We start from the raw sequence: 9,141 nt of genomic DNA on the forward strand, positions 1-9,141 counted from the left end.
AATGCACTTTTATGATGGATGGATGCACTTTTATTTTTATGATGGATGGATGCTCTTTTATGATGGATGGTTGCTCTTTTATGATGGATGGATGCACTTTTATGATGGATGGATGCTCTTTTATGATGGATGGTTGCTCTTTTATGATGGATGGATGCTCTTTTATGATGGATGGTTGCTCTTTTATGATGGATAAATGCACTTTTATGATGGATGGATGGATGGATGGATGCACTTTTATGATGGATGGATGGATGGATGGATGGATGGATGCACTTTTATGATGGATGGATGGATGGATGGATGGATGGATGGATGGATGGATGGATGGATGGATGCACTTTTATGATGAATGGATGCACTTTTATGATGGATGGATGGATGGATGGATGCACTTTTATGATGGATAAATGCACTTTTATGATGGATGGATGGATGGATGGATGCACTTTGATGATTGGTTGCTCTTTTATGATGGAAAAATGCACTTTTATGATGGATAGATGGATGCACTTTTATGATGGATGGATGGATGGATGGATGCACTTTTATAATGGATGGATGTATGGTTGCTCTTTTATGATGGATAGATGCACTTTTATAATGGATGGATGGATGGATGCTCTTCTATGATGGATGGATGCACTTTTATGATGGATGGATGCACTTTTATGATGTATAAATTCACTTTTATGATGGATAGATGCACTTTAATGATAGATGGATGCTCTTCTATGATAGATGGATGCACTTTTATGATGGATGGATGGATGGATGGATGCACTTTTATAATGGATGGATGTATGGTTGCTCTTTTATGATGGATAGATGCACTTTTATAATGGATGGATGGATGGATGCTCTTCTATGATGGATGGATGCACTTTTATGATGGATGGATGCACTTTTATGATGGATGGATGCACTTTTATGATGGATGGATGCACTTTTATGATGTATAAATTCACTTTTATGATGGATAGATGCACTTTAATGATAGATGGATGCTCTTCTATGATGGATGGATGCACTTTTATGATGGATGGATGCTCTTTTATGATGGATGGATGCACTTTTATGATGGATGGATGCACTTTTATGATGGGGAGATGCTCTTTTATGATGGATGGATGTCAAAATCTCAGGTACCATTCACTGCCATTATAAGGCATGGAAGAGCCAGGATATTTTGTAATATAAGTCCAATTGTGTTTGGCTGAAGGACGAATGTCATATACACCTAAGATGACTTGAGGGTGAGAAAATTATAGGATAATTAAAATTTTTGGGTGAAGTAACCCTTTGAATGTATAGAAAACGCACTCACCAAATACCGACAACATTGAAGCATCGTAGACGTTCATCAGAAGTTCATCACATGTCTAGTTTTGCAAATCAGTCGTACACTGAAATACTGTTGGGTGTAAATAAAAAACATTGCTTAACTTTTAGGTTAACTTCTTAAGCTCATATGTAAGATCATAAACACACGACTGAAGTTTAGGTCTAAGATTTTTTTATGTTTTTAAAAGAAGTCTCTTTTGCACACATAGGCTGCATTTATTTAATCAAAAATACATTAAAAATAGTGAAATATTCCTCCAGTGTAAATCAGCTGTTCTCTTTGTGAATATACAGTAAAATGTAATTTATTCCTGTGATCAAAGCTGAATTTATCATTATTACTCCAGTCTTCAGTGTCACATGACCCTTCACTAATCATTCTCATATGAGGATTTGATGCTCAAGAGACATTTTTGATTATTATCAGTGTTGAAAACAGTCGTGTACAATTTTATTTTTCAGGATTCTTTGATGAATAGAAATTTCTAAAAAGAACTGTATTTATTTGAAATATAATCTTTTGTAACATTTTATGTTGCACACTAAATATCTTCTAAAAGTCACATTTACGTCCACACAAAACGGTCTGTAATATAATGAGGGGGTCAGATCACATTTATGATATTTTATTGTTTTTAAATGTGTTACAGTCACATCTTTCATGCATATTTCATGATGAAAACTGGCAAACAAATAGACTCATGCTCAAGTTCAACGTCTGTTCAAATTGAAATTTGAAGGCAAATTATGGCTATCAAATGCTGCTTTTTAAAAATGAGATAATTTTCCAGTGTTTGGGAGGAACTAAGTACAAGTAGCAACACTCAGGCATATAAATGGACTCTTCTAATGAGCATTTGAAGAAATGTGAAAGTGTCTGCCAGCGCTGAGATGCTGTTTGGACGTCCTCCAGACCACAGATGCACGCTTGAGGCTGTGCAGCGTAACCGGCCTATTGGGGAACTATCATTTAATCACAAACTACACTGCTATTTACATTTTGGAGCAAATCACAGTTTCATGCACCATTCAGCTCATTGCCAAAACGGAGAAACCTACAATCAGATGCACAGTTTGAGGCTTTGTGATTAATGTACAACAAGATCGAATGAGTTTGAAACCAAAGTGTCTACTTTACAATCACATAACCATCAGCATCAACTCTGGCTTCAAAACGGGTCTATATGGAAAGTGGCTGTCAATCATAACAGAAAATTATATAATATAGGCTATGTAAAATATATATATAAAATATGTTTACACTATAGCACTTACAATGGACATTCTGGAGGGTTTGACTCTTATTTTAATTATTTTGAACAAAAAAAAAAAAAGTTATTTGAGCTAAAAACTACATGTAACCCGCGGAGGAACATTGTTTTGGTCATTACGTGAGTTATACGCGCGGATGAATCTGACGCAGGTGATGATGATCGCCTCATCAGAGCGAATGCCAGTAACGACATCAAAACTACAGGGCTCTCAAGTTTTGAACTGAGTTCAGAGTGAGATTTTGGCGACGGCAGCAGGGGTTTGGGTGGGGGTTCTGATCTGAAAAATGACACTAATTTGTATAAATAAATAATAATATTTGTATTTTATTTAATTTAACATTTCTGTGTGTGCGTGCGTGCGTGTGTGTGTGCATAGTATTAATTCTTGCATTTCTCTATTTCAAAGAAAGATGTCAGGGAAGAGGTAAATTAATAATCCATAATAATTTGGAATATTTTTTTGCAGAATTTACTGTGTTGTAAATATAATTTATTCTGAAGCAATAGTCTCACCAGTGTTCAATCAGATTTGAGATATTTAAATCTGCATATCTTTTTGATATTTTTACCTTTTATGAAGGGCATTTTCCCATAATCTTATTAAATATAGGCTATGCTTCAGTTTTCATTTTATATACTTAAATTTGATATATTAATAAGACACTGTAGGGCTGTTGTCAATCAAATTAAATCATTTACACTGAAAAATTCTATGAGATTGTTTTAAATATTTTTGAACATAAAATTAAGAATATTTTTGAATATACAATTAAGAAATGTTGGAAAGAAAACACTAAACTAAACCACCAGTAGGTGGCAGAATGTAAACTTTGTTGTTGCGGGAATATCTAAATCTTACCCGGATACAGCAATGCTATTTTCTGATTGGCTGTTCGGAAGCTGTATTGTTTATTTGATTGGCTGGTGCGTGGCAGGGCCGTCTGAGCTCTATATGTGGAAGTCACTTGATTCCTCTAATAGCAGCGCAATTTGGTGGGCATTATCCTGGAAATTTCTCTGCGTGAGAAATACAAGGTGTGGCGTGTGAGCGTGTGAACGGGTTGAAATGCGTGTGTCTCACGCCCAATGCGTGAGACTTGAGAGCCCTGAAACTACATCCGAGAGTTCGTCTTCTGAGCAGGTAAGCGGCTTAAGTTATATTCTGCTGCTGTTTGGAGTTGTAAAAAAAGTGATCCTGTCAGAACTGATGTCCTGTGTAACGGATGCGCACATTTGAACTGTACCATACGGATCTAACGGCGGGAAAAAAGCTCTTTTGAGCTAATCTACAGGCTCACGCGACAGCGCTTCAGAGCAACATTATGAAGCTGCAGACTCGGAGCCTGCTGCATCTACAGTCCCGCACCCAGAGTCCCGCATTCTCAGGCCCCTCATTTTTCGAGACAGCGCCTCCTGCTGTTCGGAAGATCGTATAACACCTGCACACAGAGTCCCGCATTCTCAGACTCCGGATGCAATATAACGGTCTCGCTTCTTTTAAAGTTTTTCAAATAAATTAACACAAAATAATAACAAATTAACATATTTGCGTTCCCTGCTCAGTGCATGTGCCAAAAAACACACTGTGTTCTCTGACTAACAAATTACCCAGTAGTTATTTTTTGAGTGTGGGTGGTAGGCTAGCCTAATCGAAAGAAAATTACTGATGGAAGAGATACAATTACAGATTGAACTATCTTATTATCAATATTAATATTGTGTGATTATTATATTGCCTCAATGTTTTTCAAATTCCAATGTTTCTTTCAGTTCAACCTATGCTAATGGTCTAATTAACATACCATGCTAACATTACAAACCCTGTTTTTTGATATTTTGAATGCAATGCAAAGCTTAACTCAAATAAGAATAGACAAAACACCAATAATAAACAATTCTGTACTTTATTTAACGATCACCTAAACATCACGTTGCTGTAAAAAGGACAAAGAAAAGAAAAAAGTAAGAAAGAATTTTGTTAGTGACTTTACTTTACATCTTCAATTGCATAAGGTAAAATAATAACTTTACTTTCTGCTAGGTGACTGTTTTTTCATTCGTTTGGCAATCGCTCTGTTAAATTCCTCGACTTCACTAAAATAATTGCCATTGTCAAAAATATTGTGTAATAATAAATTATATATTTTTTGCAAATGCAAATTACAAGCATACCTAGGGTGATAAGTAAGGCCACTGAGGAACACCTCCTCAGCTCCTGCCAGGACAATGCCTGCATCTCACATAGGCCATGAATGATGGCCTGTCCACATAAATTAATTAATTAACATATAAAACATTGCATGTATGGCAATAATACAAACAATCCAATTGACAAACATGTTTGGGCCCACCTCAGGAAACGAAAACTACAAATTAACTCCACTTCATCTGTGAAGTTCAGTTGAGTTTTAGACTTATCCAGCAGAGCTTTGAGGGGTTCAGAAAGAATGTCTGCTGTTGCTTATTGTCCTTGTAGACTGGCACAGGTGGCTTTGGGGGAAACCACTTTGGTTTCCCATTGAGAACATCCTGTGGGGCAAACAAAAAGTGTTATTTTATATACATTATTTCATATTCATATTATATACATTTATATTTATATTCATAATATATATATATATATATTCAAATATTTATATATTCAGATACAGTTATTTCACCATTTGCAGGATCCTTCATATCAACAACTTCATATCACAGTTTAATTAACATGCATTAATTTTAATATGTAAGTTTTATAAGTAGGCTACTCATTTAAGTAGGCTACATAAATTATATAAAGTAAAAAAATTACTCCATTTGACATTAATTAATTCAATTTATAGTTTTAAGATAAAAGATTTCATTAAAAAAAGGTCAAACTGTAAATCTGATTAAATAATTAATGATGACATTCTTTGATATTAACACACTCAATGTATTTATTTGGTCTACCTTAATTTTAATCAGATTTTACAATGGCTTGTCTACAAAAAGTCCAAGGTTAAAGGCTAGCTAAGCTATAAACAAATATTTTCGGGAAAAAACTATCTTTACAAATATAAAATGAGCTATTCATGTTGGTGTCGATGAGCTATAAAGTGGTTTGATTAAAAAAGAAATGTGTTAAATAAAATTGATGATACTCACGTTTCGGCCTAAATCCTTCACATTGCAATTGCATTGTTTACCCGATCCAATTTGATAGAAGGCGCTGTCTCGAAAAACGAGGGGCCTGAGAATGCGGGACTCTGGGTGCGGGACTGTAGATGCAGCAGGCTCCGAGTCTGCAGCTTCATACTACTCCTTCAGAGCGGCTCAGTCAATGAATAACACACATTTATGATAGATAATGTTTATGAACTAATGCTGAGGGATAATGTCAATGTTTACCGTACGATGTTTATATAAAAATATGATTTAGACGGTTGTAACAATGCATATTTTATCTCCTGCATCTGAACTTGAATGAAAAGACGCAGACATTTCAAAATAAGAGTCCCGGTCACTGATTTTATTCACTATTTAAAATAGCCCGTCGGGCAGGGCGGTGATACGTTTTGCGTATTCCTGTGAAGTTAAGGCAGTAACAGAAAAGTTTAATAAGAGTAAAATATATTGAGAAATCAGTATCAGATAAAAACGAGAATTGTTACTGATTAGTTGGCGTCCACACAGCCTTCCTGCACTTTTACAAGTAGAGTAACGTTAGGGTACTGGATATTCATTCATTGACACGTCTCTGTCGCTTTCTCTCTCAGTGCTGTTGCTTGATACAGATGAGGGCTTTGAAAAATTAAAAAATATTTTCCGTTTTGACATCCGTTTCTGACGCGTATTTTGGCGCTCCGACTCAGCGAGGGTTTTTTCCTCTGTTTTGCTGCTCGTCGTCTCATTTTATTACGTCAACACACAACAAGACTGGTCGCCAATGGCGATCTCAGCAAAAATATCACTCGCAAATTAATATTTTTGGTCGCAGTTTGGAGCCCTGTGTATGTGTATATATATATATATATAATGTACAGCTCACATTGAGTAAAGAGCGCTTTTTACAACTCATCAGACCACGGTTTTCGCGGGGTCATAAAAAGTCATAAATTTAACAATAAGAATTTAAGGCCATAAAAAGTCATAAAAACGTCCGGATTTTCCATACAAGGTCATAAAAAACATTTTGCCACGTCTTAAATTGATATGCTCGTCCATTAATTTGTTCTTCCATCAAAATGCGATGTGATATGGTGGTCCAGTGGGTTAAACCATGGAACTGATATGCAGAAATTTGCTGGTTCGATCCCAGCGATCACCACCAGTGTGTCCTTGAGCAAGGCACTTTACTCCATGTTGCTCCAGGGGGATTGTCCCTGTAATAAGGGCACTGTAAGTCGCTTTGGATAAAAGCGTCTGCCAAATGCATAAATATATATGTATATATATATATATATATATATATATATATATATATATATATATATATATATATATATATATATATATATATATATATATATATATATATATATATATAAAATGCTGGCATTCATTAGTTTTGCCTGTTGTAGTTCTGTATGAGGAATCTGGGTGGTATCACAGCGTTCCAGAACTACAAGGTATACAGACTTGTCGGAAGGATTTTCACAAAAACCCGCGCAAACTCCGAACATACTGTATCATACTGAGTCACTGCTTAGTTTAATTGAAATCATCCTGGCTATCACAATGTGAAAATGTACCTTTAACGATCTATGGCTCGAAGACGGTGCGTTTAGTAGCTGGCTCAAGCCCGTCGCTAACATTCGGTATCAAGCCTATTGCACTCTGTGTAAGAAGACGTTGGAGCTGTCTAGTTTAGGCATAAAAGCCTTGAAGTCGCATGCAAAGTCGGAAAAGCATATCGTTGCTGTAAAAGGCCTGCAGCGGGTGCAGGCGATCCGTCAGTTATGTTCGGCTCCGTCACTAACGTTACCCGGTCCAAGAACAGCGCAGGATTCCGTTTCTGTTGCATCCAGTGCCACACTCCGTGTTATTTTTGAAAGTAATGCCATAAAATAATTGTTAATTTACAATGTTACAATTGTTAAGTGTTCCTGTGTTCTTGATACTCAAGAAAAAGAAGACGAAGGCTCCAGTTTCTTAATCTTAAGTAAGAAATCATAGAATTACTCTTTAAATAATAAAACTTGTTACTTTCAATGAAAGTCAATAATAAAGACTTTTGAAAGGAATTTTAATGTCTGAAGTTATTTATCGTAATTCGTGTAGGTCATAAATTCAAATCATAATGGTCATAAAATGGTCTTAAAAAGTCTTAAATTGGACTGATTAAACCCTGCAGAAACCCTGTCAGACTGTCCGACCTCCTCACTCACTTTCTTCCACGAAAGATCCTTTTTATTCCTGTTTCTATAAAGTACAAAGATGTCGTACAACTCCGGGTATCCACATATGATTCTGTCCTCATTGTTGTCACTACTAGAGCAAACTCCTGATTGTTTAACGCGGCGCGAATATCCGCCAAAGTTCAGATTTTTCAACTTGCACGATTCGCGCGAATCACACGTTCCGCGCATCAAACGCCCGAAATGCTCAATTTGTGCGGCCCCATTCGTGCCAATCGCGCCGCAGAATGTCGAACGCAGAATGTCTTGCGTCTTTGCATTGACTTAACATGTAAATCACTCGCGGTTAACGCTTCATTTGTGTCTGGTGTGAACGCACCATGACCGGTAAAAAGAGCGCGGATTGCTCTTTGCATGCTATCAAACATCACAGAGAAGATTTTCATTACTCATTTTATAAAAGCAATCAATTATGTTTACGATACAGGACTTCCAGTGGACATGCTGGAGGGTTTGAATGAGGAACTGCGCGGATGAATCAAATGCGTTACAGATGATCGCCTCATCAGAGCGAATGACATCAAAACTGCCCCAATAACAACAGAAAGACATCCGAAAGTACGTCTTATGAGCAGGTAAGTGGCTTAAGTTATATTCTGCTGCTGTTTGGAGTTGTTATCGTTTTGTGTTGAATATGATGTTGCAGAAGTTTGGCAGCGCTGACAGACATAATGATTTTTGTTCATATCAGAGAATAACTGTGGGAACTATAACTTGGCAACGCTATTCATAGGCAAATGAGCTGGTTTAGAGTTTGCCGTTGTTACCAACATAAACATTGCTCTGTGATTCTTGTCGATGCACTAATGTGAAGCTATTTAATGTTGATTCATGTTTTATTTCGCACTTTTTCTCGCTCTGTTTACGGTTCAACAATAACGGCTAGTGAAGCACCTCAGCCTATCGTGTGATGGCAGTGACGTCAGTGATATTCAGAGTTTTATGACAGTCAGTTACATATTGTTACACAGTTTATTGTGGATTAGCGCGTTTGTGTGGTGAATAATGTTCAATATTTGGTGTTATATCACTAGTAAATGTTCAGTAGGACTGCAGTGTTTGTGAAATGTGCTTGACTGAGCGTTGAAAGAGCAGGGATTGCTCTGCAGGACTAGTTTTATATCGAAAGCATCAGTGACATG

At 36.5% G+C, this 9,141-nt stretch overlaps 1 long non-coding RNA gene across 1 annotated transcript; it reads right to left on the reverse strand.

Annotated features, from left to right (window-relative positions):
* Window positions 1-4,520: 4,520 nt before the first annotated feature.
* LOC307117691 lies at window positions 4,521-5,079 on the reverse strand. Its single transcript, XR_013815463.1, has 3 exons — window positions 4,970-5,079; window positions 4,791-4,878; window positions 4,521-4,552 (listed from the first exon to the last, which is right to left on the reverse strand). It is a non-coding gene; the product is annotated as an uncharacterized lncRNA (long non-coding RNA).
* Between the last annotated feature and the right edge of the window lie 4,062 nt (window positions 5,080-9,141).

This window comes from Gobio gobio (assembly GCF_949357685.1).
Source record: "Gobio gobio genome assembly, chromosome: 21".
Taxonomy (NCBI): Eukaryota; Metazoa; Chordata; class Actinopteri; order Cypriniformes; family Gobionidae; genus Gobio; species Gobio gobio.